A 25,973-nucleotide genomic window follows, 5' to 3' on the forward strand; every position below is an offset into this window, starting at 1 on the left:
GGCCAGAGTTTGAATCCAACTCAAGAGCAGCATCCATAGCTGGGCATGGTGGCGCACGCCTTTAATCCCAGCACTCGGGAGGCAGAGGCAGGCGGATTTCTGAGTTCGAGGTCAGCCTGGTCTACAAAGTGAGTTCCAGGACAGCCAGGGGTAAAAAAAAAAACCCCTGTCCCCCCCCCCCCCCCCAAAAAAAAAAAAAAAGCAGAGTCCATTTTCCTATCTATGATTTTTGTTTATTAGTGAGAAGGAAGTACCTTCAGCTTCTGAAGCTTTGGCAAGCCTGGAGCATGGTCAGGCACCTTTACTTTCGTATGGAGAAAAGTTCATATAAATCCAGACACACAGAGATTCCCAAGGGAAAGGACATGCCAGGTAGGCTGAGTCTGTTACGTGTAAACCCCATGCCCAACAGGCTCTCATGTAGTTTGGAATGACTTGGAATTAACTGAATTTGTGACTAAGGATGACTTTGAACTCAGTTTGATCAACACTCAGCTCATCTTCGTTTATTTCGAATTCAGCTTGTGCACCCAGCTCATCATTTAAGCTCTGTGGAAAATGTCTGCAGAACCTTGTAGAGCTTCGGTTGCTTTTACTTTTTCTGTGGATCCCCTGGAGGGTTCCACCCAGTCTCTCTTGCCCCTGCCTGAGTGGCCACAACTGATTTATCTTTATGTATCCAATCCACATGAGGTGTCTTTGTCTTCTTGAAAAAAATATTTGGAAGTGTTTTCTTTTTCTGAGCACTTGCTCACTAGTTTTCCTAACAAGATTTCTGGGCTTAGCCTTAGTTTGAAAGAAGCTGTCTAACTGATTTCCTGTGGTCTGAGTTTCTATTTTCACTTAAGTCTCCAGATCAGGAAACCTACAGGTCGCACTCACTGCACTTGCTAGGAATTCTGGGTAGAGCACAGAGCACACTGCCGAAGGCAAATGAGTTCGCTGGTGAAAAATGTCCTGTTTCTGGCTGTATCTCAAAACAATGCAGAGTGATAATTTCCTTAAAGAGGCGTTTAAAGTAAGTAGTTTATCTGAGAGAACCGTTTCCTAAGCCAGTTAATATATGCAGGGTCTTATAATTCAAAAGTCATGCTTGCATTTTTATTCAAATGAGCCTAAACCTTTAAACTGAGCTTCTCTTCCCAATGGAGAAGAGAAGGAATGCAGAACAATGTGCTCATTTTAAAGGGCTTAGAGGTGGTGTGTGTGTGTGTGTGTGTGCACACGTGTATGCACTTTGTGATCTGTACAGAACCGGCCAAACACACTAACAAGCCTAGCTCAACGTCAAGTAATTTTTCAAAAAAGCCTTTGAAGTTTTTTTTTTTTTTTTTTTTTTTTTTTAATTCAACATTTTTCATCTTATTCAGATAGATGACAATAAATTTCAAGAGAAGAAAAAGAAGCTTTTAAGATACGGATTACTTCACTTTTTGAAATTTTTTTTAATAAATTGGCGCTTGGACATTTTTATACTTATTTACAATGGATTCTGATTACTCTTGTTTTCTCCTTTCCTTGTCCCTGCTGCCACAAATCCCCTCTCCTCTTTATAGTCAGAAGTTTTTGTTTTGTTTTGAAGCCCAGTGAGTTTACTACAAAATGGGACTGGAGAGTAGCCCTTTGAGGGAAATGCCTGTCCTATACAGGAGAAAGATCAGGGTTCGGTCACCAGCACCACAAAAAGATGAATGAATGAATCAAAAAGAACGAAAGGCTGACGGTTGAGATCCTTCTCCTTGAATTCTCATCCTCTGGCCTGAGTCTTTCTAGGATAGTGACTCTCAACCTTCCTAACGCGCTGAGACCCTTTAATACAGTTTCCTCATGTTGTGGTGATCCCCAACCATAACACTATTTTTTGTTGCTACTTCATATTTTTTGTTTTTAGGTTATGAATTTTAATGTAAATATCTGTGTTTTTGATGGTCATAGGCAACCCCAATAAAAAGGTCTTTCTATCCCCCAAAGGATTTTGGCCCAGAGGTTGAAAAACGGTGTTCTAGATTGCTTAGTAATATGTTACAACTGGCCATGAGCAAGCACATCTAAAATCCAGCAGCACTTTTTGGAGTCTGAATCCAACATTTCATGGTTAACTGCTCTGAGAACCTGACTCTGTGCTCATGAAACTCCCGCTTGCTTCTGCAGCGTGATTTTACTTTCTTGCTTATACTAGCCTGAGCTAGTTTTGTCGTTTGCTACTCAAACATCACCCTGTTTATGACTTCAGATAATAGAAGCAGTCTGCCCACCTCAGCCAATATAAATTTCATCATCATACTCCAAAAGAAATTGTAACCTTTTGAGAAGAGATGAAAATAAAAGTTAATTAGAATTGGTGGCTGCTATTGGCTGCTCTGCCCTCTTTGTGTGGATGTTTCCGTGAGAGCACAAGCTAGGTTAAGTAGCTGACAGAAAGAGACTTGTCTGTTTATTGTCTCACCTTCTGGAGGTCAAACTCCCAAGTTAGACTGTTTTCAGGGTTAGATCATTCTGAAGGATCTGAGGAGAGTTTGTTCTAGGCTCTTCTCCAAGTAGGTAGGGTCAATTAGCAATTATTTGTGTTCTTTGGCTATTAGCTGTATATTCTGCTTTGACCTTCATAGAACGATCTTTCTTGTGTGTCTGCTATGGTGTAAGCATGGGTTAATTGTGTCTCTTTGGGTTTATATTCTGGAATCTTGATTTCCAAGGTACCGGTGGTAGATGGTGGAACTCTTTAGATGGGAGATGTTTAGAAGTTAATTTGGTCTGAAAGAGTCCACCAGGCCAGCACTAGTGAAGTTTGTGTGAGATCGTAGTGAAAGACATCTATGGGGAGCCCTCCCCATTCCAGTCTCGAGATGGTGGCACCCAAAAACCACGAATAGACCATCTTGATGTAAAAACACGAGGTATTTTAATAAGGGAGCTCCAGGCTGATATGTATCTCACGCAGGAGACAGAGGGATCGACTACGAGGCTCAAAAGCTAGGGGTTCTTATAGAAAAAAGGGTCTGGGGTCAGAGAAGTTGGCGTGGCTCCACACGATTGGCTTATTTGAACATCAGCAGCCTGATTACACACCAGCAAGGAGTATGTGCGAGTCGGGATGTCAGCAGTCTTGGGGGTTGGAGGCTTATTTGAATCAGCAGAACACTTGGTTAACACATAACTCTAAGCTGTCACAAGGACAATGGACCGAGGGGAGGCGCTGGGCTAGATGGCCGCTGGCTCAGCCATGATAGCTCTGGCTCATTCCTGCACTCCTATGTTATCTTTATGGCCAGACAGTCTCAAGGATGTTCTAACAATGGGCTTGCCTGGGCGTGCCTGGGCCTGTTTCATGGTGCTCTCAGTCCCAGGCCCCAAAGTTCACAAACAACTCTTTTTGACCAAAGTTACATGAATCAGGCCTCAAATTTTATCTTAAATTTCATTTCACTTCAGTAGCCCTTGGCAGTCTTGAGATTTTATGGAAGATCAACTCTGGGCACTGACTTCTTGCCTTTCTTTATGATCACTCACTGCCTCATAATCTCTGTTCATGTTGTTGTCGGCCATGTTTTGATCCATTTAAGGGAGCCCTTGCCAGAGGCTGGACCAATGGAGCTGGATCATCTTGGATTTCCAGCTTTTAAACTGCGAACTACAAAAACCTTCTTTTAAAATAAACTTTACAGATTCAGTTATTTCACTAGAGCAATAAAACGGGCTAATATGGTATCGCTGTACCTTCCTTTTTGCTATACATATAAGGAAGTCACTGGATTAAGAGCCTACAGTGCATTTAGGATGAGGACCCAACATATTTGCAAAGTTTCTATTTTTTTGTTTACAATTACTTGAGCATATATCTTTTGGGACTGCTTTCTTTCCTGCTAGAGGCCTTTGATAGGTTATAGCATGAGTGACAGTTTTCATATACAGATGAACAGAGGTTGAAATTTCTTGTCTAGCAGAGGGTATTGCTGCTCAAATCTCATCCTGGGGTCAAGGCTTTTTCTGTATCTCCTTTCTTGCACCGTTTTTTGCTTATGTGTCATTTCCCCTTTTAAGGGAAAATTGCATGCCTATAATATTGTTCTTACAGTTGATAACGTGGCTTACTGTATGAGCATCAGGCTTAGCTTCCTCATCATAGCTAAGTTCTATTAGCAAAGTCTTCCTAAGAAGATCCTTACATCTTTGCAAGTAAAAGAGGAGAGACTCAGTCTGCTTCTGTTTGGTCTTCTCTGGTTCTCTTCCAAGCCACCTCAGGACTCCAGCCAGCTGTTTTTTATCACTCTTCTAATACTCATGCTCTGCCATCCCGCTTCAGCCTGCGGTGAACTCTCCTGAAGCCCTGAGAAGTCTTCTGACGGAGGAGTCTACCATCACCTTCTCCCGGAGCTCTGTAAATACTTACACACACCCCTGACGAATTACAGACAAGGGAGAAAGGCCAACGTGGGATGTTGGACCTTTTGATTATTCCTGCTGAGGACAGACTAGTGCACCACATGCTGATTCTTTTTTAATATTTCCCGAAACACAGCCTCCCATTCCCAACAAGCTTTCATCTTCTGAAACCAGCTTGGTATTTTCCAAGCACCCCTAAATCCCAGGCTTCTGAGATTTGCCTCTTTCTGATTTGTACCTTATGATTTAATTTTTTTATTATTTTGCATGTTTGTCATATTTCCACATTCTTTGCATAAATATTCTATCTAGGTCACATGTTCCAGGTTCTGAACTTGCCCTTGTGTGTGTGTGTGTGTGTGTGTGTGTGTGTGTGTGTGTGTGTAAGGCTGACAAATACACATATAAATAAATATTCAGCATGGCAATACAAAGCTCAGTCTACAATTACTATAAGAGTAGAACTGATTTAAGCTATGCTTCCTGAAGCATTGATGTTTAACATTATTGAAAGCTTCTTGTGCACAGGTCCTGTGTCCTATACGTATTCACTTCGGCTTGTGGGAATTTAAAAAATGGAATAATTTGTTAGGAAACTCTCATAATTATCTCAAAGAATATATATTTTATAATCAAAGTTTTTATTGCTATCACTTTTTGGAAAATGCTTCTTCTCTTACACAAGTTAAAATCAACCTTGCTTCAACCTCCATATTCTTTTCCTATTCAGTCCCTTTTAAATGGGGCTAAAGTCAGGGAATGGGGTGGAGAGATGGGAGGTGGTGGTTGTAGTGCTGTGTGTGTGTGTGTGTGTGTGTGTGTATGTGTGTGTGTGTGGTTGCCTGGAGAAGATAGAGAGCAGTAGAGAGTGGGGGTGGCTGGGGTGTGCGAGAGAAAGGAGCAGCAACAAGAGTGAAGAACGCAGGGCTGTGTGGGGATATCACTCAATGGGCAAAGTGCTTGCCATGTGAGCACGAGGGCCTAAGATTAGATATCTGGTACCCATGTAAAAGCATGGTACCATGGCCGAGTGTGGCTGTAACTCCAGTGCTGGGGACTGATAGGGACAAGCAGATCCAGGGGCTTGCTTGTCAGCCAGTCTAGGCAAAATAGCAAGCTTACCTTCAGTTAGAGACCCTGCCTCATAAAGGGGTGGAGATCAATAGAGGAACTTACTTCAAGTCTGCCTCTGGTGTCTACGTGTACTCAGATGAGCTCATCAGCACATGACTGTGCACAACACACACACACACACACACACACACACACACACACACACACACACGGTAAGTATGAAAACGTCATAACAAAACCTGTTGTTTTGCATGCTAATTAAAAGAACCTGTGGAAGAACACCCCGACAGTACTACAGGTGTTCTTATTTTTTTTAGTTTAGCTTTTCCATGGTGACTTTTAGTAGAAGAAGCAATGGTTTGAACCTGACTGTTTTTTGGAGACCCAGTTTCTCTGTGTAGCCCTGGCTATCCTGGACGAGAGATCCATCTGCTTCTGCCTTCCAAGTGCCAGGATTAAAACCACGCATCACCACCACCAGGCAACCTGATCCACTTTTAACTGACAAAAAATTCCTAGCAGTAGCAAACTGAATATATTTTATAGAATCATTCTCAGTTACACACACACACACACACACACACACACGAGTTGAAGACTGGACACCCTCAGCCTCATGCCAGAGGTACTCTCCACTGCTCATATCTATCCTTCTGGCCCCAGTCCATCATCACCCATCACCTCATTTTCTTGTCAGGAACATTATTCTATGGAGTCTTTGTCTTTTTCCAGAATGGAAAGTACAGCTGTAAAAATGAACAACACTATTCTTCCATTCCTTTGGGTAATTTACGTTTCTAATATCATTTATCTACTGCACGGAGCACCTACATTTTCTTGTCTTTCAGAGAGTTGTATCCATTAAGGAAGCCTGAGATCCGAGTGAAAGCCATCTTGAAAAAAAAATTCATTATATGTGATTTATACGATAATAATTTTATGCCATGAAATTTTTCTGTACTGCTTCTTGAAATTCAATAATAATTTTTTGATAGAAAAAAAAAAGACAAGGTTGCAGCAGAATCATGTTATGCTGCTTTGGAAACTGTCTCTCCACATCAGTGATAATGTATGTCAGCACCTCATGCTAAGACTAAGACATCAGCAAGATGGACAGAAAGGGTTTGACTTCTTTTCTATGGAGTTCTGCCTTTTCCAGTTTTTAAGAAATAATTTTTAAAAATAGTATCTGGCCTTTTAAAAATTATGTAGCCCTATGAAATATTTCTAGTCACATACCCATACTTTTTTTTTTTTAAACTGTGGCTATTTCTAAAGTCAGCTGAGTTCCTTATGCTGAAGCTAAGAGTGTCTATTGAAGCCTGCTTTGTATATTTTTCTGAGGACCTGCAGAATTGACATATCCTCTCTTGACAGACATTTCATGATCCTCAAAATGCAGTACCTAGGAAAAATTCACATCTGAAGGAAAGAAGGTTTCACCTCAGCAGGGAAACACACAGTGCCTCCTCACTAGAACAGTTCATGAAACATCTTACACAGCTGTGCTCATTAAAAGCCTTCACCGAGAAACAATGTTCCACTGTGGCATGGCATGGGCCAGCGTCACAAATTCTCTTTTAAGCCTCTAAACAAAGGTAAGACATCAGTCAGGAGATGTCAGTCCTGTTTAAACAGTAACTTGATCAAACACAGCACACAATTCAGTCTGCAGAACAACAAGCTGGGTTAGGCCCCTGACAACTTACATCATTTGCTACGTAGGTAGCGAAGTTTGGATTAAAATACAGAAGAAATGCTTAAGTCAATAAAAATTTAAAAATTACCATTATTTTATTTTACTTTAACAAATATCTAGGTAAATATCTAAGTTAGACTGGACATCGGTTTTTTTCCCCCTTTACTACTGGGGATTGAACCTAGTGCTTCAAGCATACTAAAGAGGAGCTCTACCACTGAGCTACTACTGCCCAAGCTCCCGAATCACTTTAGTTTAGTTTTGTTTTATATTGTTTTAATTTTGCTACACTGGAGATCAAGGCCTGGGCCTCAGGCATGCTTAGCAAGCATTCTCACTAGTCAGCCATAGTCCCAGTCCACCCAAATTGAGTCTTTACAACTTAATTTCCCACTGCAGTTTTTAGTAAACTCCAGGGTGAAAAATTACTCCAAGTCATTGTTTTCTGAAGTGGTTATTTTCTGGGCTGGAGACATATCTCAATTGGTAAAGAACAACTGTAGCAGGGGGACCTGAGTTCACATACCCCAGCACACACCAACAGCGTTGAGTCTCAGGGGCAGTCGGATCCCTGAAGCTCACAGGCCAATTAGCTGAACTGATTAACTCCAACTTCAGTGAGAGACCCTCTCTCAAAATAAGAAGGGGGTAGAGAGTGATTGAGGGATAGGTAACGCCAAGTTCTGGTCTCTACACACAGTCCCACACATGTCTACATACACTTGCCCAAATTAGTGCATGTCTCCACATGGACACCTGGTCTACATGCAAACGATTACTTAGAAAACAAAAACGAAAATGAAAGACAAAACAAAATAAAACCTAAGCTAAACAAACTCTCCAAACCTGGAGCTTTTGCACAAAAGTCTAATGCTCTCTTTGATACCCGATTAATATAATCATTAAAGGAAGTAAGCCTTTTCAGAGGGGTCCTGGTTTTGGGATGCTGCTATTCTTAATCAGTCTTGAAAGGGGATGTGCACAGGGCTTTGACTCTGCCCTTGTGTCATGTTTTCCTTCCTTAAAGTCCGAGTCTCCAAGGACTCCAATACGATGATCTATGTTATTGTGGACTGTGTTTCATGAGATCCTCTTGAGTTTATTTTGAACATATTGAGTGCGAGCTCACTGTCATGTTTCCAAGTGAAATGTCTGAAAAATTATCAGACTGGATCCTCTGAACAGAAGTTACTCAGAATTTGAAGCACAAGAGATTTGCTATGTAAATGTCTGAGGCAGATAAAAGCGGAAGGCGCGGAAGCCCACGGGGAATCCTGCACATGCACCATCTGTGAGGAGAGCAGCGAAGGACTGGGTGGAAGAGCTTTACAGCAGTACACTGCTGTGCTGAGCAAATTTCAGCTGAGACAATAGCAATGCCACAGCAACTGTTGTCCCCCAGAGGAGTCCGATGTTGCACAGGGTCACACAGTAGTCACGCCATGTTTGCTTACAGGCTGAGAAAATAATCGTTCCTAGTGAATGTTGAGATAGATTCTGAAGTGAGGGTTCTCAGCTAACTAAGACCCTTGTCCCATGTTCTTACTTCAGGGGGATTCTTTCATGGCCTCCACAATGGCATATGGATGTGGTCTACATATGTGCAAAGCTGTTTTACCTTTTTTTCCTGTTTTAGTTTGATTTCTGCCTGGATCATATGAATATCACGTGCACCATATGCAAGCCTGGTGCCTTAGGAGCCAGAAGGGGACATCAGATCTCCTGAGACTGCAATTACAGATGGTTGTGAGCAGCCATTTGGATGCTAGGGACTGGACTTAGGTCCTCTGTAAGAGCAGCAGTCCTCCTAACTGTTAAGTCCTCTCTCCGGCCTTAAAAACTTAAGGGCTGGCAGGACCTTCCTTTCAAAGAAGAAACATTTTTGACTTTGAAAAATAGTTCAAGAAGCCACTTGATGTAGACAGGTCTTGTCTTAGTCAATGTTCTATTGCTGTGAAGAGACATGACCAAGACAACTCTTATAAAAGAAAATATTTAATTAAGGCTGGCTTACAATTTAGAGGTTTAGTTTTTATCATCATGGTGGGATGAATGACAACTTCCAGGCTGGCATGCTGTAGTCAAAGTAACTGAGAGTCCCAGATATGGGTCTGTAGGCAGCAAGAAGAGAGCAGGGGCCTGGCTTGAGCATTTGCAACCCCCCCTCCCCCACAGTGACACACTTCCTCCAACCAAACCACACCTACTCCAACATCTGATCCCTGTTAAGCAGTGCCCTCATTCTCTAATGACCAAGCATTCAAATATATAACCCAGTGGAAGCCACTCCTATTCAAACCACCACAGAACTTCTGAAGATTTGCAAATACTAGCTAAGGTGCTTTGTATGAGAAAAAGCTCTCCTACAGTTTACATAGCAAATACTTAGTGAGCAAGTATGTTTTGCAGCACAGACAGCAGCTGATCCTCTCCAGAGCTTTATATTTGTATTCTAGAGGAGAGAGAGGTAACAGATACGTGGCCTGGTCTGTGATGCTGAATGCATTGGAGTACCAAGGTGAGAAGAGAGCAAGAGGATGGATGGGAAGTTGGAGAGAAAGCGTTGCTGCTATGGTGTCACTGATCTGGAAATTGAGCAGACCCTGGAGAAGGAACAAACTAGCTGCTTCGATAACTAGGGAAGAACTGTTGTCAGAGGGAAAATGACGGAGGAGAAAGAGGAATGGTACCTGCTCCCGGGGATGCCTTTGTGTGCGAGGCTCAAGAACAGAGTAAGGAGTGGTCAGAGAGACTTAAGAGATACTGAGGGCCTGAGGTCATACAGGGCAAACTCCAAGGTCCTTTCTCAGAGTACAATGGGAAGTTGCCCAGAGAACAAGTGGAACACACTAAGTCATTTCTGTGTGGCAAATGGACAGTAGAAGGGCCATTCTGAAGCAGAAAGATGGAGACAATCACAACAGTTGAGGGAATATATGAGGACTTGACTTCTCTGCTGAGGTGAAGGGGCAGAGCTGTGTAGTGGGCGGGGAATAAAGAGCAAGAGGGGCTGCATGGGCACAGCCCGTGAGTGAGTTCTAGCTGTGGGTGGGAGAGCAGCTATGTCAAAAGGGAGACGTCAGATATTACCTTTGGAATTGTTGTTAGACTTACGTTTCTGCCTCATATTTCTATCTAGACTACTTCTCTCATGTTATGGTTTACATATGCTCGGCCCAGGGAATGACACTATTAGAAGGTGGGAACTTTTTAGAGTAATTGTGGCCTTGTTGCAGTAGGTGTATCACTGAGGGTGTGGGCTTTAAGACCCTCATCCTAGCTGCCTGGAAGCTAGTATTCTGCTAGTAGCTTTCAGATGAAGATGTAGAACTCTTAGCTCCTTCTTACCATGCCTCTCAGGATACTGCCATGTTCCTGGCTTGATGATAATGGACCAAACCACTGAACCTATAAACTAACCCCAATTAAATGTTGTTCTTATAAGAGTTGCCTTGGTCATGGTATCTGCTCACAGCAGTAAAACCCTAACAAATACACCTCACACATGTGTTCTCTCTCTCTCTCTCTCTCTCTCTCTCTCTCTCTCTCTCTCTCTTTCTCTCTCTCTGTATGTGTTACACAGAGAGACAAATAACAATACAGATGGATGGATCATCTACAGACAATCAAACTGGAAGCTCATTCCTGTTCCACAGCAGTTATGTGATGGGTGAGAGCAATATAGCACATGTGGGATTGTCTGCTAATTTTCCACCAAATCCAGCTGTCTATATTCCATTTATAGAAACTCAATCTTCGCTGGGCAGCTAAAATGTTCCATCCTCTATTTTTGTCTTAACCCTAAGACTTGAATCAGTCTGTGGGCTAATGAGCAATTGCAGGAAGAGGTCCGAGGAAAGTTGATAAAACCAGAAGGCCCTTGAGAAGCCAGTGCTGGGTCTTTCTTTCCCACTTCCTTCCCCACATCTTGTTTTGTCATTTTTGTTTCTCATCACTTACACACACCGGGGTGGCTGGAGCCTCTGTAGTCATTTGCTCTTTTAAGCATCACAGGGCATGGACTTTAAGTGCTCCTTTGGTGGAACAGCAACAAATGTAGTTTGAGGTTCTTATCTCAGCCCTCCTTTTATGTGGAGAAGTAGATTTACCTCTTTGTCCTAACAGTGTTACACTGCTGTCAAATGCAACACCATTGCCAGTTGTTACACCCTGGTACATTTTAAATATCATACTAAGAACTTCATAGTGTTAGCTCAATTGATCATCACAGCCACCCAGTGACAGGTTCTATTTCCATCAATAATAGTGAAGGGATATGTAAAAAGTCCAAGACCACATAGCTGGTGTGTAGCAGAAATGAGCTTCCAGCTTGCTTGTTTGCTTTTCTGGTGTGGAGTACATTTACCTCAGGGCGCTCTCATGGAGGGATAAAATATAACTGAGGTCCTAAGAAACTTCTTACAACAATGATGTTTTCCTAAACTCTTCAACATCACCAACTTCTCAGAGTTGTCTACTCTCAAAGTTTTGACAAACACCAAGCTCTCCCAAGATCCTGTCACTCAGCCTTGCTACAACCTAGTAGGACGTTTAAGCCTTTCTAGAAGTGACTTTCCACAGTTCTTCATGACCACAGTCCCTCCGCCAGGGAGCCAGGCTCTCAGAGGGAAGGGCTTTGTTTGGAATCAGAAGGAGGCAGCAGCTGGCCTGAGATTCTGGCTGGCATCTGGTCTCAGGCTCATTATGGCTGCCCGATGCTCTCTCAGATTCCATGAAATGTTTTTCCTCAGAGAACAAAGCTTCCGGAAACTCTAACACCTGTACCGATGGCTGACTAAAAGGCACACTTACCTGCTAACTTCTGGCTGGTTTTCAAGAAGCTTGGCAGAGCTTTCCTGCTGTTATTACACTGCTATGAATAATGAATTATTCTAGATAGCCAGACCGATTTCATTTGGAACAGCTTCATTTTAAAAGTCTCTATTTTAAAAATTCTAGTAGTCATTAAGAGCCCATTAGCAAAGTTTTTGAGGAAAATAGAATCAAGGTCCCTACGGAGGCCGAAGTTGCATGTGTGGTCTTATGTAGATTTTATTTTACAATTAATGGAGATCACAAAGGTGAATGGCCACAAATAACGTCTGTCTTTCTGTCTCTGTGCCATCAGTTCCCTGATGCTGAGGGAAATGGTCTCTTCTTTCTACCTCCCATCCCTTGGTAGGAGTTCTGGGATTATAGAGGAGCAGGATCAAGTCTGGCTTTTTTTTTTTTTTTTTGGTTTTTCTGAGGCAGGGTTTCTCTGTATATCCCTGGCTGTCATGGAACTCACTTTGTAGACCAGGCTGGCCTCGAACTCAGAAATCCACCTGCCTCTGCCTCCTGAGTGCTGGGATTAAAGGCGTGCGCCAACACGCCCGGCTAAGTCTGGCTTTTATTTGATGTCTAGGGATTTGGATTCAAGTCCTCAGGTATATTCAAGCAGTACTTTCTCCACTGAGCCATCTCCCCAGCTCCTCTTGAAGGCAGCCCATACTCCAGGCCCATTGAGATAAAGCAGAATTTGATAATATGAAAATGACAGTGGGTGAGTTGCCAGAAATCACAGTACCTGTACGTTCTCAAGTGCCTGCACTCAGGTTTATAACTCTTTGGCAAAAACATACCAGGCTTTGCAGTATTTTAAGCAAAATCTGTTCTATACTTCGGGAGTTTTAGTATTGTTGAAAGACACACAGGGTGTCTTGTTGACTATGGTCTTATTGTTGGGACAGATACTACACCAATGGTTTCCCACTGCTACCCTTTGGCTATTTCTTATAGACTAGAATAAGAATGTACTTAGTGTTTTTAAATTCTACTCATTCATTCACTCATTCATTCATTCACTTTAATTTTATTCATTATTAAATTGTAGCAAAAGTTTTGGTGCAGAGGAAATATAAATTACTGATTATAATGAACTTTGATCATTTTTCTATTTCACTTAATTAAACATTATCATTCTTCATTTGCATGCTTTCTTGAGTTGACTTTAGTTTTCTTTTTAAAAAAAATTCCCAAGTTTCTCTCACTAAGAGAGTGGATACAGGATTGCTAAAAAATAGATTATATTTTCTTATTGTGGTTTATAATTATCTTAATGGTCACACAAAGAAATAAACTAAAGTTTTAAAGTAAAAAATTCTATTTGTTACTGTGAGGGGAACCATCAGCTACAAAACAGCACTATTGATTTAGTGGGAAAGGTTCTCAGGCAAAGACCAAAGAGACTTGGTTCTCTTGATGAACAACCCGGTAGTGTATGTAGTTGAGTGAATTCCTTAGCAATAACAATATCAGCAGCATCAGTTTTCTACACCGTGCAATGTATTCTAATGTTTCTACTTAAACATTTTCTTATTTGTTAAATCCTCCATGAAGAAGCCATACTATCTTGGTGCTCAAACTGCATACTCTGTTGTCTGTTTTTATCTTCTCTCTGCTCCCTAACATTGTTAAATTTTGTGTATGGCAGAAGAGGGCAAACACACAGCTTCAGGACTTTCTTTTCTTGTAAAGCCCATAATACCACCATGGGGACCCCATCTTTATGACTTCACCTAATCTCAAGTACCTCCCACAGGCCACACTTTCAAGTACATATTCATGTGGGCAGTACACATTCAAACCAAAGCCCTGGGGTTTTCTGTTTTTACATTCAAATAACTATTTTTCTTTGTGGGTTGTATATTGAATATGAGTCATTACTGTTGATTAGGAAATTATTCAATTAGCTGGTTGTTCAATTTCAAACATTTATTTGGAAAATATAAAATAAGTATTTATAAAGTATTTGATAGATTTAAATAATCTTATTATTGCTGTTTGGGGATGATAGAATTTCAGGGTAAATATTCTGGAAAAGAAGTTTTTATCTGTAGTCTTGGGCTCTCACATTTGTTCATCTTTGCCTAGCATAGTAATGTTCCCAGACTTAAAGAATAAGCTTAAAGCATTTTCTTCCATGGTATGAGAAAATTTTCTTGGAAAGTATAAGTTGCTTAAGTTTTCGTTTAGGGAGGGTTATTTGTTGGACTTTCTTAGTTTCAGAAATATAGAGGGCATTAGTAGCTTCTATGATAGAATTGGTTGCAACAAGTAGGAGAATTTGAGTGTCTTTTCTGACACCCAGGGTAGAAGAAGAGTGAGACAGAGGCATGTTTGTGTGAAGAATTCCATTACTGCTGCTTCTCAAGGTTTAGACTTGGAGACCATAAAGAAGTCTATGTCTAGGAGCAAGGAAAAGATGGAGTAAGAGTCATCTTTCCTCCACTGTAACAATTTCTGAGACAACCCTCTCACACCCATAAAGAGCAGAAGCTTATTTTGGAGGTTTTTATCATAAGAAGCTGTTCCTGTTGACTTGGGACCCATGGTGGCCCAAGTCATGAGGAAATACCACAGACTGAAATCATTTACTCTTATGGCCCAGAAGTGAAAAAGATAGCAGAGACTGAGGCCCCAAGATACCCTTAGAAGTTATGTTCTCAGTGAATTGAAGATTCCCACTAGGTTCTTCTTAAAGTTCCTACCAAGCTCCAATAGCACCACTCTGGGAACCAAGTCTTAAATCCACGAAATCTTGAGGTCCTTCCTGTTTCAACTCTAATAGATGGGAAATTAGGACTATGAAGGAAATGACACTGAGACAGTCTTGACCAGGTAAGACTGAAGCGCTAAAGTCTTGTGGAAGAATACTATGCGTGTGTGTGTGTGTGTGTGTCCATTCATCTTAGCATAATTATTTTCAAACCTTAGCATGGTCAGGGTCTCTCAAAGGGACTGATAAGTACAGATTCTTTTGCGTTCTGCATCAAGCCTTAGTTTTTGACTCAGTAGGTATATGCTAATGCTTGTGTTTTCATTTTCAGTTTCTTTGGGGTCATGAAGCAACCATTGGATCATGTTTTGAAAGCCATTTGCCTCTTCTGAATTTTATGTTAGGCTGAATGAGATATTCTTTGAACCCAAAATATTAGGAATTTTATATGAACCAGTGAGGAATTGTGGGACATTGGCAACATCATTAATCCATCAAAAGCATTTCTGCAGCAATGAACAACTTTTAAATTTTATTTATTTTTAAAAGTAGTTAAAAATATTTATTTCGTTTACTTTTATGTGTGTATGTATGGTAAGTGTGTGTGTGTGTGTGTGTGTGGTGTGTGTGTGTGTGTGTGTGTGTGTGTGTGAACATGTGTGTTACCCGAGGAGGCCATAAGAGGACAATAAGATCTCTTGATCTCTTGGAGTTATAGGTGACTGAACTGTCCAACATTCTGTTAGGAACTGAATTCAAACTTTTGTTAGAGTGGCAAGTGCTCTTAATCACTGAGCCAATCTTTTCCAGCAGGCATTTTTAATTATTAATACTATTTTTGCATGTGTATATGATATGTGTGAAGACAACACTGTGGATTTGGTTCTTTCTTTTCACCTTTACATGATTTCTAGGGCTTGGACTCAGATGGGCAGGCATGGCAAGTGCTTTACCCACTGAATCTCCCCACCAACCCTGGACTTTTGAAAGCAGAATATGGAATCTTTAATTTTTTTGTCTAGTTCTAATGAACATTTTATTTTTTTTATTTTTTTATTTTTTTAAAGATTTATTTATTTATTATATGTAAGTACACTGTAGCTGTCTTCAGACACTCCGGAAGAGGGCGTCAGATCTTGTTACAGATGGTTATGAGCCACCATGTGGTTGCTGGGATTTGAACTCCGGACCTTTGGAAGAGCAGTCAGGTGCTCTTACCCACTGAGCCATCTCACCAGCCCGAACATTTTAGTTAATATGTCTGTTTTTATTAACAGAATCTTAGATAAGTTACTTGGTGAATTTATAAAACATCTGTATATTTTCACTAATGTTAATTACATTTTAGTTTTTAATTGACCACACATAAAATAATGGTTCCATATTTCTAAGTTGTAGGTAGAATCATTATGAAGTTTACCAAGTGAAAAAAATGCGAGATGCTCTGAGAACCAAAAGTTTTTCTCTGATCCTTATTCTATCTTAAAATATAACTTTACTTACATTGAGTGCCTGAGAAATGGTGAGTTTAAGAAATCAAATTTCAAAACAAGAACATTAAATAGTAAGTAAGAGAGAAGTAAGGCAAAGCATGGTGCCCCTGACACTAATTTCATACTTGACAAATATTTTCATTGGGAAGTAGGGGCTGAAAGAATGCCAGAGACAGAGGACAAGAGGTGCTGAAATCTGTATTCTTGTGACTTGGATGTCTCTGGACTTCTGAACTCATAGAAACTGTGGTTACCTGTATAAGACCTGATCAAGATTGAGCCCCTCAACAACCCATATTGGATCAGAGGGGAGACTCTGTGGCCCCACTCTTCCCTAGAGTGCCATACATGGTGGTGGTATCTAAAGGAGGCCTAATCATATTTCTCATATTTTAGAAAGCTACCATTGCTTTCCCTAACTTCATGAAGTTTAATTGCCACCCACCTATTGCTGGTATCTGAAGAACAGTATGGGTATAGTTTTCTAAGAAGGAATAAAGACTAGAATTTATACTCAATATATAATTACTTTCTTCAACAGAAAAGTCCTTTTTGGCTTCTATTCAAAGAATTCTTTTTTCTAGACATGTGAAAATAAAACTCTAGAAGGGCTTATTGTGTAGACAAAATGCTTTGTGTGGTTGTGCAACCAGAAATTACGAGTTGAAGACCAACTTCAACATGAATTCAATATTGGACAGACAAGTTATCATTGCCCATCAATTTATAACTAAACATAAAATAGAGAACATTCTTCTAGCTCACTTACTTCACCAGTTGGTATAGTTTTCTTCATTGCCAATGCATGGTGTGCTCAGCGGCGTGGACAACCTGAGAATTGTTAGTTCAGCATCCAGCAGACCGATGCTGTTTTAGTAACTACCAGAAAAATTCCGTAATTGTTACATAATTAAAAGAACTAAAAAAAAAAAAGAACTTTAAAATTAAAATCATAAAGGTTTTTCTATAAAATGTGTAGAATGCTAGTAGATGCTCCTACATCTCTGTCCACATGGGTAGTACTAGCTGGGTTGAAAAATGACTGGTTAGGGAGGTGTGGTAGATCAGGTAGGAGTTGGAGAAGGGGAAAAACATGATGAAAATACTGTATGAAAAAAACTTCAAATAAAAGTCAAGACAAAAACAAAAAACAAAAACAACCCCCCCCCCACAAACCACCATTACCACCACCACCACCACCGACAACAACAACTACAACAACAACAACAACAAGTGAAGTCCATGAAGTTGGGAGGGGGAAGAAGAGAGGGAAGGATGAAGGGTGGGCTTGATGTAAACATACTGTATGCATGGATGAAATTCTCGAACAGTAACAAGAATTTAAAGGAAAAAAGGAAATAAAAGAGTATATAACGGGTAACATTCTAAAGTTTCCAAGATCTTACTCACTTCTCAGGGCCTTTTCTGGGCTTTCCATGATGAGCTCAGGTTAACACTCTTTAGAATCAAATATATTGAATGGAAAAAAATAATCATTGGGAACAAACTCTGACAGTGAGTCTTCCAGAGACCCTTTGAATTGTATGACCACAAAGATGTACTCTTACGAGTCTGTCAGACATCAAATCTTCAAACTGTTGCACTTTATGCAGGGTAAGGGAATTTACAAGGAAGAACAGTAGGAAAAGCAATTGCTTCAAGTTGGTGGGTTAGGCAGAAAACAGGACCATACTGTCTGTAGTCTTTGGAAACTTAGAACAAATTGAAGAATTAGTATTGTAATTTGTAACCCTTATGAAGAAGCATTTCTAACTGACCTCTGCATAACTCAGAAGTTTACCCATCAGGTGGTGGCTCTGTTGCCATGGGAGCCCCTACCTTCCCAATCACTTCTTATTTGTTGGGGTAATTGTCTTTGCCTGGTAGGAAGGACATTAAGCTTGGACCTCTGAAAGCAACATCCAACTGGGCTCAATTGCGCAAATAAAATGCTTTGTCCAGTTATGAAGCTAGAAAGTATGAATTGATGAATAGCTTTGAAATGAATTAAGTAGTAGACAGACAGGTATACCTGTCCCATCAATTTATGACTAAATATGAAACAAAAACATTCTTTTGCTCCATTTTCCTCAAGGTCGGAAACATTTTTGATTTGAAAGCAATGAACTGACTTCCTTTTTCTATGTGAGGAGGTGACCACATGTTGAGTATAAATTCTGATCCTACTCCTGTGTTTTTTCCTGGTATTCAATTCTCTTAGGAGAGCATGGTTAATTTAAAGGTCAGGAAAGCAAAGAGGAGGAGGAAGGAGGTGGTGTAAAGGTGCTTTGCTAAAGACACACACTGGAATTGTAAGGGTAAGTTCTTCAAGGAAAGCAAAAGTGTTTTAAACCTCAGTGGAGCTTGCATGCTTGCATAGAGCACAGTCAGCACAGCAGTGTGTGTGTGTGTGTGTGTGTGTGTGTGTGTGTGTGCACGCATGAGTGTGTGTGCATGCATGAGTGTGTGCACACATGAATGTGTGTGCATGCGTGAGTGTGTGTGCATGCATGAGTATGTGTGTGTGCATGCATGAGTATGTGTGTGTGCATGCATGAGTATATGTGTGCATGCATGAGTGTGTGTGCACACATGAGTGTGTGTGTGCATGCATGAGTGTGTGTGTGGTTCATATCTCTGTAGTTTCCACAGGACTACAGAAAGGATATCTGTGGAAGGCAGGAAGGTAGTTTAAGCTGGTATTGGTTCAAACTTAGAGACCCTGATTGGTTTATTTTAGGCATGGTATTGTTTGGTGGAAAATTTTCTGGTGATAGTTGACACAATCTCCCATGCACAACAAAATATACATAAATTTCCTTGAGTAACAAAGCCAAATACAGATCAGATGTGTGTAGTGGAAAATATTAAAAAGCAATGGGAGCGACACATTGCTGCTCTTGTGCCTCTGCCCCGGCGGCCTGGCTGGCTATGCACTGGCAGGCAATGGCCGACCTGTTTTATCCCATGGAGACTCTGACTCAGAACTCCACAATCTCTCTATCCAGCTCACTAGGTTCCCACTGGTGGGTTGTTACCACACCAACCCCGTGCTTCAAATCCCCCACAGCCTTTGTGGTGCACATCTGGCAAACACAAACTTTGCTGCAGTACCTTTCTCTTTTGAACCCAAATGAGCCACTGCTTGAAGGAAAACAAAACACAAACTTAGTTCAGAAACAATGGTAACTCAATTTCTGGGTGCAACAACTAAAACCTAATCTTGTAAGCCATATTAAAGTCCAATTCCTCTGGTAGCAAGATACTGGGGAACTCTAGCAGCTACATCTTACCTCTCTGCTGTCCCATTCCAAAGAGGACCTCACTCCTGCTTCTTCTCTTCCTCGTCCAACCCAGAAGTCCCACCTACTCTCCCAGTGACTGGCTTCTTTATTCATTAGGGGATTGGTTCACAAGAAGCCACCTGAGTATGTGACTCATTCCTCGCTCCAGACAGCCTCTCATGGGAGAGCAAGCAGCACAGAGCCATCCACAACAGATGTGACTACATCAAAGCTCTTTGTAAAGTCCATAAAGAAACATTCTATAGATAGAGTAAGAAAAGCAAGGATTGATACGAGGATTTTGGAGAGCTTCACAAAGATAAAACTTGCTAATTTTTCTTTGTAGATCTCAGATAGGATTTCCAGACCAAGGCACAGAATTGCATTCATCTACCTGTAAAACAAAACTGATGGCGCACATGAATTTCTGCTAAAAAAAATTGAAAAAATAAATGCAATGTGGTATTATTGGGTTACTTCTGTATGGCAATACATAATTTCCTCTGTTACAGTAGGTGGGGTTTTATTAGTGCCTTTGCAGTTGCAGTTAGCAATTAGTGACTATTTAAATTTAACATATAGGAAACCCAATTTAAGCAAATGAAGTCATGGAGATGAGGAGAGTAAATACCTGATACTACTGATTTCTTTTAGACAGGTCTCCCGATGTAGCCTTAGTTGGCCTAGACTGGAAAATTAAAGATCCACCTGCCTCTGCCTCCCACATGCTGGAGGGTTAGCAGCATGTGTGTTCATAGCAACTTATACTCTTACGGGCATCTTCTATTGCTCTCCACCTCATTTAGAGGCAAGCTCCCTCGGGACGTGGCCAGTTTGAGCCAGGGATTCCCTGTGTTTGTAGTAGTAGTAGGATTACAGATAGCCACCACACGAAGCCTGTACTTTGGGGATAAATAACTACAGTCCTCAGCCTCTACAGGACTTTAGCCCCCGAGCCACTCCTCTCCAGCCTCTGGTTTGTTTTATGTCCCCAATACCTGCTTCATTGACCAAGAGTGTGGATGGAACCCTTCCATCTGAGATGATGTCTGCAGTATTTTAACACGGAGTAAGGACTCGAAAGGTCTTTTGATGGAACTGCAGAGCAATCCATGGGTGAAAACAGAACTACTACCTAGGACTTGCCTGCAGATGGCGCTGGTGCCTCTTGGATAGAGAACCTTTTCTGTTCTGAACCTTTTCTGTACTGAACCTTTCCTGCTCTGTTCAGAGTTCACCGTGCACCTTGGAAAGGCTCATCTGTACTAGGAAAATAAGACGTCTTGCAATAAGCACACACTTATCTGTACGTGATTGAACCCCAGCGTGATTCAGCCAATTCTGCTTAGAGGTCTGCTTTTCAATTAATGCATTCTCATGGACAATCAATTCTGATGGAGTACTCTTTTGAGTAGGGAGAGGTCTGACACCAAAATCTCATAAAAAGAAACTGTCTTGGCTGATTCTTGCAGTTGCCTCGTCTCAGAATGTATGACTATCGTAAGAACCTGGGAACAGGTATTGTGGGTTTTTTTTTTTTTTTTAAGTGAAAATGGTTCCTCACAACTGAGTCCTGGAATATAATCTTACAAATTAGTTTGATAATCTTACAAGTTAGTTCAGTAAAAATGTATCCAACACATCAGGTAAGGCGTTGTGCCAGAGTGCTATGTGGGAGTCAAAGGTGCCCCAACAAATACAATGCCCATGTCAGATCTCTCAGACAACGTGTCCGTGCGCCGGAGAAAATTAGTCTGTTAAGTGACATAAAAATACCAGTAAGGAGGATGCCAAAAAGAAAACGGGGCGGGCTGCAAAGGAAAACCATCTCCGGCTGAAGAGACGGGGAAAGAGATAGAAATCGAATTCCTGGTAAGTGAAGCAAAGGAGCCTAGCAGAAGGCGGAGAATCATGACATGCTCAGACTGACTGATTTATCCAGGATCACCGTATCCCAGACTCTCTGTGACGAACTCTAGACGCTCACTGCTTTCCACTCTCTAACTCTGGGCTCTCCGGATGGTATCGATCCTCTTCCTGCCTTTGTTTCCCCAGCTGTGAAATGGGAGGAGTCAGAGACCTTTCCACAGAGGGTTGCTAGGATGATTAAATTAGGTCATGCATGTACACGCATCTGTTTTTTTATTTTTAATTTAAATTTTAAAATTGGCTCTTTGTGGATTTCACATCATTCACCCCAATTCCACTCAATCACCCCCCCCCATAGTTGTCCTCCATCCTTGCCACCTCCCCCACAACAGAGGGGGAAAAAAATCTTGTGGAAGCTGCAATGTGTCACAGAGTGTCCCATGGTGTATCTTTTGTCCACACTCCTTTTTTTTTTTTTTTTTAAAGCAGGCTTCACTGATTGGCCTGTTATGTATGTATGTATGTATGTATGTATGTATGTATGTATGCATGTATGTGTATATGATTATACTGTAGCTCTACAGATGATTGTGAGCCATCATGTGGTTGCTGGGAATTGAATTCACGTCCTCTGCTTACTCCAGCCCTGTCAGAAGGGGGTGTCAGACCTCATTATGGATGGTTGTGAGCCACCATGTGGTTGCTGGGATTTGAACTCAGGACCTTCCAAACAGCAGTCAGTGCTCTTACCTGCTGGGCCATCTCATCAGCCCCTCGTCCACACTCCTTTCTTGCACATGTTCATGGCAATGACTCCTTGGTCTGGTATGAAGCCTCTGGCTTCTGCTGCTCTGCTAACACTGGGCCCTCTCTGGAGCTCCTCTCAAGTATTGTGTTGTTGCCCCATGTCATGGAGATCTCAACCTTTTGGATCTGTTAGACTGGTCCCTTTCTGTACTCCAGCAGTTCGTTGATAGGGTAGATGGTGGGGTGGGCCAATTTAAAGCCTTGGATCTGGACCTGACAGCTTACTGGCCCTCCTGCTCTCATGCCCTTAGTGTCCGGCTCACATAGCAATCTCTGCAACCAGGGCCATCTTTACCCTGCTGCCCAGGTGAGGTGCAGGGCCCACTCTTCCTAGTGTTGCAGCTGGTAAGGGACAGGGACAGTTTTTCCACTGTCATGATTTGGGGCCAGCCCTCCTTCCTGCCATAGGTGGTGAGGAATGAGGGAGGGGAGGAGGGCATCTCTCCCTCATCTGCACCACCCGCCAGCAGACAAAAGGCAGGACTGCCTCTCCTGTGCTCACATCCTTTGCGACTGGCTCACCTGAAACCCTACATCCAGAGGGTTTCTACTATGCTGCCCAGGCAAGGTGCAGGACTCGCTTTCCTGAGTGTTGCAGGAAGTGAGGGGCAGGGACAGCTCTCCTGCTCTGATGACCTTGGGGCCAGTTCTCCTGCCTGCCTTAGGTGGCACGGGGGAAGAATGGGGCATGTCTCTCTTGTCCACACCACTACTCAACAGACAAGTGGCAGAGCCAGCTCTCCAATGCTCACACCCTTGGGGCCAGCTTGCCATGTTCCTGCCACCAGGTTTGACTCTACTGTGCGACTGAGGCTAGATGCAGGCTCGTCTCCTGAGTGCTGCAGCTGGAAAGGGGCAAGGCCAGCTCTCTTGTTCTCATGACCCCAAGGCAAGGTCTCCCACCTGCTGTAGGTGGTGAGGCATGGGGAGGAGGGAGGGTATCTCTCCCTCATCTATGGGAGATAAGTGGCTAGGTCAGCATTCCCACACTCATACCCTGGGGGCCCGGCTCACCTGAAACATTTGCAATGTTTGAGTACTGTAGCTGGCTAGGGTACTAATGTCTTCTAATCTCATGTCCCCAGGGCCAGATCTCCCATGATGCCCAGGTAAGAGATGGGCCCATTCCTGCTCAGTCCTCAGACATCAATATGTCCCATTGTGGCATCCCAGACCAGTGATGATGTCCACTTGGACTTGCATAGTATGAGACTCCTGCTGCTTCAGGGCCAAGGACACAGAGATGGCCTCAGGTGGCAGCACAGACCAGGACCCCACCATGGTCTCAGGTGGTATCACTGTCTACTTACATCAGACTTGCGTCTCCAGTTCTGCATCTCTTCATTGTACTTACATCTTTCGGTTTTCCTCTTTCTCTCTTCCTTTTCTCTACCACTTACTTGCTTCTCTTAATGATACCACCCAGGATCTCTGAGTGTCTGGGGACCTCGGGAGTGGTCTCAGGAATTCTATGTCCTGCTAATGCATATGGCCCCAGGCAGGGATCCTCTCAGGTCTGACCCCATTTCCCCAAGGCCTGCAGGGAGCAGGACTGGTGGTCATCTCAGTCTAGCTCCTTATCAGGGCCCCATGGTGTTGGGTGGTCATCTCAGGCTGGCTCCTCGTCCAGGCCCTAGTGGCCCCATGAGAGGTTTGTCTGTTTGTCTGTCTCAGGCTCACTTCCGTCTAGGGCCCTTGGTCCCAGCTGAGGTTTTTTTTTTTCTCTTGTTCACTCTCCACCCTCGTAGCTTGTCTGTGGTGGTGGGCAGCCAGGTGTTTCTCAGGTTAGCTCTCTGTCTGGGCCCCCTAGTGCCTGACTAGTGGTTGTCTCAGGCTCCTTTTTTTCTTTTTCCTTTTCAGGGAGTGGTAGGCTACTACTCATTCAGATGTTCTCAGGTCACAACAGTGAGCTTAGACATAGCCACTCTCCTCTCTGCCACCTACTGACACACATGTGACACACACCTGCAATGTCTCTAGAAGCAGGTTAGTTATCTGTTCGTGGTCTCCTTCCCTTTCCTTTGAAATCTCAATTATGTATTTGAGAGAAAACCTGTAATATTTGTGTTTTTGAATCTCAGTGTGTAAAGAAGAGATAATGGGGAGAATCACTAGATAAAGTACATTATAAACATGTGTATAAGATGTTTCAATGAAAGCCTTTATTTTATATAATGTATATGGCTAACAAAAGAGAGACAATGACAACTATATCCTTAATATTTATCTTTATAATACAAAAAGATTAAGAATACAGGTGAAGAGAGGCTGTTAGATGTGTTGTACAGGAAGGAAGGGGGAATTTAGATCGATATTCTAAAAAGTTTGTGTGTTTTGAATGGGAAGAAGAGTAGAAAAGAGAGGAGAGGGGATAGGGCAGGGGGAGGACAGAGGAAGGGAGAAGAGAAGGAAGGAGAGGGGAGGAGAGGGGAAGGAAGGAGAATAAACAGCCTCAGAGGTGGTGATGTTAAACGTGTATGTTTCTACAGTATGGAAATCTATCTATAGACATGGAAGAAAATACTAGCACCGAGGTGAGTTAGGGGAAAAGCTGAAAAATGGACAGTGAGGTGAGTTAGGGGAAAAGCTGAAAAATGGGCAGTGAGGAAAACCCAAGGCTTTGATGAGGAAGCAGATGTGCTGTCCAGTGCAGTCCATGCAGGGGAAGATCAAGGGTCCAGGGAAGTGTTTGCATGTGGGACCAAATGCATGTTTGGGACATGTTTCTTCTGATTTACACAGAAAACAAAATGAGCAGGACTCCCAAGCCTACTCTGATCCCTCACACACTACACGTGAGATCCTGGGGTAATTCCTTAATCTGTCTCGCTTACACACAACACCGTCATTTTGGAACCAGTATTCAACTACTATAGATGTCTCATGTTTTGTATACAAAGCTCTTTCTGTCCAAAGGCCGTTCCTTCAGGTACCTCTCCAGTTCAAACAAACTTAATGGTCTGCCAAGTCTTGAGCTCTACAAATCTCTCCCAGTAGACATCCTTAGCTGGAGAGCTCTTTCCAGGTGGGAAGTACTTACTATTTGCATCCCTCACTCCCAGCACACAGTGCTTGTTAAATGAGTATTTGATAAATGTAATTTCTTCACTTAACAAAGGAAGATTTGATGTGTCTTAAATTTTCATAGAAATTGAAAGTTATTTCAACTTATATCCTGTCCATTAATAAAACTGAACTGGAGACAGACTAGATTTGAACAATCCTTTTAAATGCCCACTGTCTTTACCTTGTTTGACTTTATGTGTATGTCTGTGCCCCTGTATAAGGTATGGGTTAGTATGGGCATTAAATCTTTCAAAGACATTTGTAGTTTCTGAATCTATAGCATGGACTTGCCAAAGCTGTACCGAGCAGACCTCTTACAAACTGCTAGTGAACTTTATTAAATGAGTAGATCTAAGATGGTTTGGGCTGAATGTCTTCTTGGAAAATTCCCTTTATACCTTAGTATCCTAGTTAATTCTCCGAAAAGTGACTTCTTGCTTGCTGCTTTCTCCACAATTTCACGTCAGCATCCGGCTGACTGTACTTGACTAATAATTTTTACTTGTAGAGGAAAAGAACATGTAAATAATTATTCACCAGGAGCAAGTTCTTTGGTTGGCATTTTCAAAGGCTATGTGGGTAATATAATGTGCACAAGCTATTTTGTATGCAAAGAATGGTGATAAATGAGATGGTTTTGCTCTTAGTTCACTGAGCGTAGATGTATTAGTTCTGATGTATAAATTATCAGTTTCCTCCTCTGGTTTCCTAGGCTCTCCTGCTCATCTCAGCACAAGATATACTTCCTGACTTGATTG

The 25,973-nt window shown here is 42.0% G+C and overlaps 1 pseudogene; it reads right to left on the reverse strand.

The window, feature by feature from the left end:
- Positions 1–24,011: 24,011 nt before the first annotated feature.
- LOC115064474 lies at positions 24,012–24,136 on the reverse strand (annotated as a pseudogene).
- Between the last annotated feature and the right edge of the window lie 1,837 nt (positions 24,137–25,973).

Source organism: Mus pahari, chromosome 7 (assembly GCF_900095145.1).
Source record: "Mus pahari chromosome 7, PAHARI_EIJ_v1.1, whole genome shotgun sequence".
Lineage (NCBI taxonomy): Eukaryota > Metazoa > Chordata > Mammalia > Rodentia > Muridae > Mus > Mus pahari.